The sequence below is a fragment of the Arvicanthis niloticus genome, chromosome 2 (genome assembly GCF_011762505.2).
Source record: "Arvicanthis niloticus isolate mArvNil1 chromosome 2, mArvNil1.pat.X, whole genome shotgun sequence".
Taxonomy (NCBI): domain Eukaryota; kingdom Metazoa; phylum Chordata; class Mammalia; order Rodentia; family Muridae; genus Arvicanthis; species Arvicanthis niloticus.
The window spans coordinates 35,010,321-35,019,114 of record NC_047659.1 but is presented as its reverse complement, the minus strand read 5'-3'; the positions used below and the strand labels follow the sequence as shown (position 1 = coordinate 35,019,114).

Below are 8,794 nucleotides of genomic sequence, written 5' to 3'. Positions count from 1 at the left end.
AACTTTGCCTTATTCAACCAGAGGTTTCCATTAGCAACAAGAATTAATTAAATTATGAGTCATCGGCAGATGACACTAATGCAGATTATCCCCCACGACTCTTTTTTTTTCCCTAATTATAAAAAGTAATACAGTGAAAGACACATGCTAGATCTATTAATTTTAAAAAGCAAAGCATGTGCCATTGCGAAATACTTGAAAACAAGATGCAGAGCAGGACTTGATGTGTTTTTCTCCCAGGGGATGACAATAATACTATGCAGAGTTTATATGTACCTTATACCTGCCATGTGTATTGTCTCGTTTAATTATTTTAACAGTACCATATGGTTCTATTATGTCCTCAATTAATTAGTATTATTTCTCCCATATTCTGTTTTGACACAATCTGGAACTTAGAGAAATGTTACAACATGCAAATGTGCGTGTGCGCACGTATCCCTCAGACACATGTGTGGTGTGTGTCTGTGTGTCTGTGTGCTACATTTTCTTCTGTATCTGTGTGTATTAAGAACCTTGAGGTTGCCGGGCGGTGGTGGCACACGCCTTTAATCCCAGCACTTGGGAGGCAGAGGCAGGTGGATTTCTGAGTTTGAGGCCAGCCTGGTCTACAGAGTGAGTTCCAGGACAGCCAGGACTACACAGAGAAACCCTGTCTCGAAAAAAAACCAAAACAAACAAAAAACCAAAACAAACAAAAAACCAAAACAAACAAAAAACCAAAAACAAACCAAAACAAAAAACCCCACAAAACCCAAGAACCTTGAGGTTGCATTAATACCTACAATGCCATTCCTAAACCACTGAGTTTCGGCTGTCTTTCTACATGTACAATGTCCTTACTAATTCCTGGCTCCAAAAGTCCTCAATATTTTTGCTTATGGAACTGGCCCCTGTAAGTAACAAATCTTCCTCCAGTTGCATCCACTGTTCTCCTCCCAGTAGGGATATTCTATTTCCCCCTCTAGTCCCAACAGATCCTGTCCTTCTGTCTCCCTCGTAGGCTCTGACACCTGATGCCAGCATGGAGACCCTGCTTCTATTACCCCAAGACTTCTCCAAACACCTTGGGATAAGACCCCCACCCTCATCAGCTCAAACCAACACCTCCCCAGGATCACTCCCTCACCATTCAGTAATGGCCATCAGAAGCAGGTCATAGCTGGGCCTGGTGGCACAGGCATGTGATTCCAGCTACTGTCAAGTCCAAGGTTCACTTGGGCTATAGACTGAGTTCAAAGCCAGCCTAAGCATCTTAATGAGAGCATGTCTCAAAATCAAAAGTAAAAAGAAAGCTGGGGATGTAACCAGCAGTTGGATGCCTATCTCGCATGCAGGAGGCCCTGAGTTGAACTCTTAGTTCAGAACAGGAAGAACAAAGGGAAGCAGAGTCTGTGGCTGCAGAGTTTAAACCCACACCAAGGCCAGCAAGTTATCATCTTCAGATATCCATGAAAAAGGACCAGGCAGTTAGATCAAGGGCACTGATGGCCGTGTAGCCTGCCATTTGTTTGAGAATGAGGAATAAAAGATGAAAGAAAAATGAAGAGCAAAAAAGTGTTTTGCTCATTGAGCTGCAGTGTGTGTGTGCGTGTGTGTGTGGTGTGGAGTGGGCATGGAATAAGAAACTTTCAGACCAAGGACTTGAGTTCTGTCCCCAGGACTCACATTGTAGAAGGGGAAAGTCAACTCCTAAAAGTTGTCTTCTGACCTCTATACCCTCCACCCTCCACACTTGCATCTGTCACACACGTGCATGCGCACACGAGTAAATAAAATTTTGTAAGAACAAAAAGGAAATGGAAGAGGGAGGAAGATTTTTCTAAACTGAGCCCCAAGCAGCAAAGTCACCGCTGATGTTACAACTCCGTTGCCAGCTAATACCCAGCTGCCCCATAACTGCTGGGGAAACGCAAACAGCTCAGCGTTCCACTGCTTCTATTTTTTCCATGTCTCAACGCAGCAGAGCAGAGAGTGTTGTTCTCCAAAGACAAAGGCTGTCGGCTGTTGGGGGGGGGGGGGGCTGGGCACAGGCTTGCGTTTTGATTTTCCTTTTGTGATGTTAGCAAATAGATCCAAGATACCCAAACCTCTGTGCTCATCACTTGTGGTGCCTGTGTGAAATCCCGCGCCAGTCTCCAGCTCAGCAGATCTTAGGTTCTCTCTTTTCTGAATTTACCTTGACTGCTTGGCTTCCAAGTGAAAACAAAAGGCGTCTTTAAAAAGAACCGACACCTGCTTTCCTCCAAATGTGTTGTTAGTCGGCTCCTTGGTCCTGGTTCATTCTTATTGGGAGGGACAACAGGCTCCTGCTTTCTCTCCAGGAGGCTTGCCTAAAATTCCAAGTTGAAAGTTTATCTAGCTCTCCTATTGTTCCCTTTTCTGATCACTCCACTCTTCCTTTACCCTGAATGATCTCTCTCTCTCTCTCTCTCTCTCTCTCTCTCTCTCTCTCTCTCTCTCTCTCTCTCTCTCTAGGATTGTTTTACTTTAATGACTGATCCTCGTGAGGCCACAGCCAAGCCACTATGTACCGACATGTGGGCAGCATTTCTTGGTCTCTTCCTCCTTGGACAGAGTCTTGATGAGCTCTTCCTTCTTGACCGGGAGGCGCTCCTCCCTGCGCTTCCGTGCTTCCTTGGTCTTAGACCTGCGAGTCTCAGCCTGGTCAGCCAGTAGCTTCTTGCGAGCCGGGTCTGCCTTCAGTTTGTGGCTATGCTCGATGAGAATCCGCTTGTTTTTGAATACATTCCCTTTGTCCTTCAGGAACAGCTCCTGATACATAGGGCGGTCAATCTTCTTAGATTCCCGGTGTCTCCTGAGAGGCCAGCGCACGATCCTCATCCTCATCCTCATCCAGGTCACCTTCTCAAACATCCGAGCATTGGCAGTACCCTTCTCTTCCCTGTGCCCATATACTTGCCCTTCCGTCGGGCAAAGGTGTTTTTCCGGCAGCGAGCCTGGAAATGGACAGTCGCAGGCTCCCGGATGATCAACCCGTCTTTGATCAGCTTCCTGATCTGCTGATGGGAGTTGGCATCGGCAGTTCCATTAGTCTCATCCGGCTCCAACCAGACCTTCTTTTTACCGCAGCGGAGGACACTAGAGGCAAGTCTCTTCTGTAGCCTGAGCGTACCAAGGACTGTGGGTGCCGCAGCGAAAGGCTGTTCTGACTTTTCTATCTATTTTCCTTGAACTGATTTTACTTCACTGCCTTTCTCTTTTATGACATACTGACATCCGCGGCATCCACACTCCGCCCTTTGGCGTTGCTCCTAAGAGCTTTGTCAAATAAGGTGCTCTTTTGTTTGTATGGATCATGCTGAAAGGAGAGTCCCTACAGGCTCCACTTAGCTTCTCTTCCTTCTATAGGAGATAACAGCTCCCCTTTCTTACAGTAGGTCTCTTCAGTCAGCCAATAGTAAGTCTCCCCCAGAATCCCACCAGATTTAGGATTCTTCAAGGGACATGAAGAAAAACCCAAAGCCACTACAATAAGGCTGCAAACGTCCAGGCACGGCCAGAACTTACTTTCTTAAACACGATGCTGGAACAACCATCTTTCTGCCCAGTTCAGGCATGTATGTAAGCCTATATAAGATGCTTAATTAACAGGTAAGACAGAAGATATATTTGAATGCATATTTAAGAAAGTATGACAGTGAGTGGTCAAGAACTCACTTAACTACAGGCTGAAACCCACGGGTAGGGAATCTATCAACTTGGCCCAGAAAGATGGATGAGAAACTTGTCTATTGAAGACTGATGATGCAAAAGAGTAATCGGCTTCCCTGGCCACCAGGGGTGCTACACTCAGATGCTTGCCACTATTATGGCATTTACTGTACTCTTGTTATGGTCCAGACACCTGGCAAAAACATTATCACATTTTATATAACTGTGCCTACTTTCCAGATGGAGAAATGAGGTGAATTGATTACTGGGTTTTTATCTACCCAATATCTCTCTCTCTCTCTCTCTCTCTCTCTCTCTCTCTCTCTCTCTCTCTCTCTCTCTCTCTCAAAATGTTCCTTTCCTGAAAGGACTCCATTTGACATATTTGAAGGAATCCAACTCGCCCCCATCTACAGTGTTTTATACTAGGATGGACACATCACCCAAAGAGGCAAAGAGGCAGTAAGTCTTTCACCAACTTTGACATATGGACCCAGGGAACACTCTAGAAGGATGACGGCCTAAAATCTAAGGCTTCCTTTCATTCTGCTTAGAGAAAACCATTTCCAGTAAGACATTATACTGCCCCAATCAAAGAGTACTAGAGACTTGAGATGTGGGCAAAGGTGGGAGAGTAGGCAAAGAAAGAACTTTATTCCTATACCCGGTGTCTTTTAAATCGGTTCTGATCCTAAGATTCACTTAGGAGCTAATATGCCTTTATCTTTGTTTAATCTAAATTGAGATTCTGTCCATGTGTAATTTTTAGGAGTCATATAGATTGGGGTTTACTTAACAGAACTTTTTCACCTGAGCAGCAATCAGCACACACATGTAGAAAACTACCCACGCTTTGGGACAGAGCCACTGTGAACACGTACTGTGAACACGTATGCATTTGCCGTTTTTCATTCAACTCCTAAAATCCTGGGAACCTTTTGAAGTGGCGAGGGGATTGGCCAAATGGCTGGCAGTCCTAGGTAACTTCAGATCAGGGTCTGGCCACAGGAAAGACTAAGGCAGGATTAGGAGGTTGGGACTTTCTGCTATCCCCTTAGCCTCTGGGAGAGAAGAAAAGCTGAAGTTTAAGTAGATTCCCCATGCCAATGATTTAATCAATGTGCCTAGGTAATAAAGTTTCCAATAAGGTAACAACAGACAGATTTAGGAAGCTGAGCACATGGAGCCTTCTACAGGGAGAGTGCCAGGTAAGACTTGACATGCCATAATCCTAGCTGACATCTTGTGATGGTATTCCCAGTTGTCAACTATGTCTGGAATCAACTGCAATTCAGAAATCAACCTATATATGCTTTGAAAACTGTTTTTAAAAGATAGATTTATTTATCTTATGCATGCGTGTTCTATCTGCGTGTATACCTCTGTGCCAGAAAAGGGCATTAGATCACTTTATAGACGGTTGTGAGCCACCATGTGGTTGCAGAGGATTGAGCTCCGGAGCTCTAGAAGAGCAGCCAGTGCTCTCAACTGCTGAGCCATCTCTCCAGCCCCAAAACTTTTTTCTTTTTACGGTTTTATTTATTTTTATGGTACAAGTAAGAGTGTTTTGCTTGCATGTATGTGAGTGTATGCAGTGGCCTGGGAGGCCAGAAGAGGGCAGTCAATCTCTGGACTTGGAGGTACAGCTTGTTGTGAGCTATCATGTGGGTGCTAAGAACTGAACTTTGTTTCTCCTCAAGATAAATGTGTTAATACTATTGAGTTTTAGTAACTACCCTAGCAAATTAATTGGCCTGAGAAGGTACCCATGTAAAATTCCTAAATTTAGGGAGTAGCATGAGGGGACAGAACATTCAACCTGTGGGATCTGATATTAGGGAGATATTGTGGGAATTAACTTAAACTATAGTGTACCCAGCTGGTATCCATTGCAAAACTGTTTGTTTGTTTGTTTGCTTGCTTGCTTGCTTGCTTGCTTGCTATGTGAGAGAGAAACCCCCACAGCTGTTGTTATAACTGATGTGGATTGTAATAATATATGTGGAAAAATCAGGTGTTTTGTTTTTACTTGATCACTAGGAAAGAGAAGATAGGATCTCTTCCAAGTTCACAGAGGTCCATAAAGTGTTGGTAATCCCACTATGAAGGTGAAAACGTCTTGTAATGCATACAATGTTGGAAAGAGTACTTAGAAATATTTTTACTTTAGTAGCAGGGGAGTGAGGGTGGAGGTGGGAGAGAACCAGTCCTGTGCGTTGTAACCCTCAACATTTAGAACACATTTAAAAGGCCACCTTGAAATAATCAAAATGTTTCCAAGAAGATTAACTACATAACAAGAACAAATTTCATGTATATATGTATAGAAAATACAAAAATCCGCAGCACCTAAAGATGTGAAGTTCAGAACTGTTAACATTTAATGAAAAATCACTAAGCATGCATGAGGTAAGAAAATATGTTCTATAGTGATGTAGAAAATGCATGAAAACTGACCTAGAATTGTACAATAATGGAGCCAGTGGGCGTGCTGATTAAAACACATGTTCAAGGGCTAGGGAGGAAGTTCAGTTAATACAGTGCCTGCCGCATAAGCGCGCTGTCGTGCAACATGTATACGCTTTTAATTAGAGGCCATTATATGTGTCATCCTCTCTACTACCAAAATATAAGGATGAAGGAGTGGAAGAAAAACTATCTTCAAAAGTAAGCTCAGAGCCAGCTTTATATGGCTCAGGGGGGTGAAGGTGCTTTCCACCAAGCCTGATAACTCAAGTTCAATCCCCAGGATCCACACTGATGAAGGAAAGACACAACTTGCACAAATGGTCTTCTGACTTCCACCAGGGTGCTGTACTATGCTGCCCCCCCCCAAAAAAAAAACCCTAATAAGTAAGTGTAATAAAAAGATATGTTAAGTGTTTGAAGACAGTGACAGTATACTCACATATATAGAATAAACAAATCTAAAAAATACAAAAACAAAAGCAAAAGTTCCGTTAAGTAAATTCAAAATTTTACCTCGAAAAAGGAGGATTTTCTTACGATTTAGAAATAGCCATTTCCAGTCCTTGTTTTTATTTTCTCTTCATGCCTGCTGGTCAGTAAGGCAGGTAAGACTACTGAAATTCAGTTTTAGCTACCTAAACATGGTAGAACCTTTACACACGTTCTATAGCACCTTATAAGATGCTGACCTTCTGATAAAAGACCTGAGCAAAGGCCACCAGATGAACATCAGAGTGTCTGTCAGCAGAACATGTGCACACATAAATACAAGCCCACACACATAAAATATGTAAATACATGTAAACAATTTTTAAAGTAAAATAAAGAGGGCTGGAGAGGAGGATCAGTTAGGAGGATTTGCTGTTCTCTCAGAGAACCCAAGTTCAATTCCAGTATCAGTGTTGAGTGACTCACAAACCCATCTGGAATTCTCTTTCCAGGGTAGCCCACACACTCTTTTGAACCCCCAAATCACCTACATCACCAATATATATGGCATATATTCACACAGACATATACACACAAAATAATGTGTGTGTCCTTTAAGCAGAATACTTCTATTTTGCTTAAGAGAACAATCAGAGCATTAAGTAATGGTACAGCTGAAAGAAAAAAAAATAACTTAAAAAAAAGAACTACTAAAAAATAACTTAAAAAAAGAACTACTAAACTTTTTTTTTTTTTCAAAACTATTAACATTCAGTGTAAGCAGAAACTAGACTAAAAAGCAGCGTGCCTGGCATCTTATTGTTTCCATTGGTAACTTTGTGTGTACGGTGTGGAAAGAGGGAACACATTTAGGGGTCTCTCTTTTCATAGTCTCCTTTGTCTTCCTCTAAATTTTAACTCTTTCCTTCTTTTCCTTCTTGTGAGAGGGTCTTACACTGAAACTCAGGCTTGTCTCCAGCTGGTGACCCTTCCCCCTCTGCCTCCGAAGAGGAATTATAGGCCTGCACTACTATACCCAAACACACACACACACACACACACACACACACACACAGATCTTCCTTAGTGGAATAATCAGAACTACCTTTAAGAATATTATGAACTCATGGTTAAGTGGCTGACAGGTCCTTTGTAAAGAGTATGGTATTCTCTACATTGCTCTCCTCCATGGTCCAGAGCAGCTGTTGGTCTGTCCGTGGATCTATAGCTGCCAAGAGTTGGGAAACTGAACCAATATGTGTTCCATTATCCCTTACTTATTTGTGCCAACAGATGGGAGTTGAAATATGGAAAACATCAGCAAGATAATACCATATTAATTTATGCTTGGATGTGGAATAAAACCAGACACATGTGCTTACATGCAAAGCACCCCCATAAAACCTCCAGGCTTCATGCTCACCACTTGGCTCCAATCCTATATGCATCCTGGGGCCATCATGGCAGTACCAGAGAAGTCCCTAGACACCCTAGACCATCTGAGGTAAGAGTGTTTGATGACAGAGATTTGGGACTGAATCATGAGTATATGTGCATACAAATACAGAACCACCAGTAACTAATTAGCCGTACACTAGTGTTCTACTACCAGAGAAGTTAATTTTCCATGGCTCTTTGACTAGGGAGGGGTTTTTCTTTATGACATCCTTCAAATTTGGTGAAAACAGTGACTGAGATCATAAAAAGAAAACACGCCTTGCTCAACTGGCTACATGCTTTAAAGAACATGGGCAGCGTGAAACTTCAGGACTTAATTATTGCTGGCATAGGAAGCACATGCTTGTGATCTTAGCCCTTGGAAGGAAGAAGCATGGCTAGCAGAAGCTCAGTGTCATTCTTTGTGACATGGCAAGTTTGGTGCCAGCTTGGGTTTTATGAGAACCTGCCTCATAAAAGCAAAATGAAACAACACCAACAAAGCATTTATTTCTGGATAGAGACATCAGACCCATCGAAGTTCCAGGCTCTATAAATGCCAGGATAACTGCACACGAAGCTGGTCCCATGGTCTTGGGGTAAGGTATACGCAGTACCAATCTAGTTTTTGTTGTTGTTGTTGTTTGCAAGGTTGATATGTTGGAAAAGCTACTTTCCTTCCAAGTTTCATTTTGTTATTCACAAACAAAAGGTGTCTGTGGCAGTGCCATCCTAGCACTTGAAAGGCAGGAGGATCACTGCAAGTTCAATGCTGGCCTATGCT

At 42.8% G+C, this 8,794-nt stretch overlaps 1 pseudogene; it reads right to left on the bottom strand.

Moving 5' to 3' along the window:
- Window positions 1-2,526: 2,526 nt before the first annotated feature.
- Window positions 2,527-4,573, bottom strand: LOC117703131 (large ribosomal subunit protein eL19 pseudogene; annotated as a pseudogene).
- Between the last annotated feature and the right edge of the window lie 4,221 nt (window positions 4,574-8,794).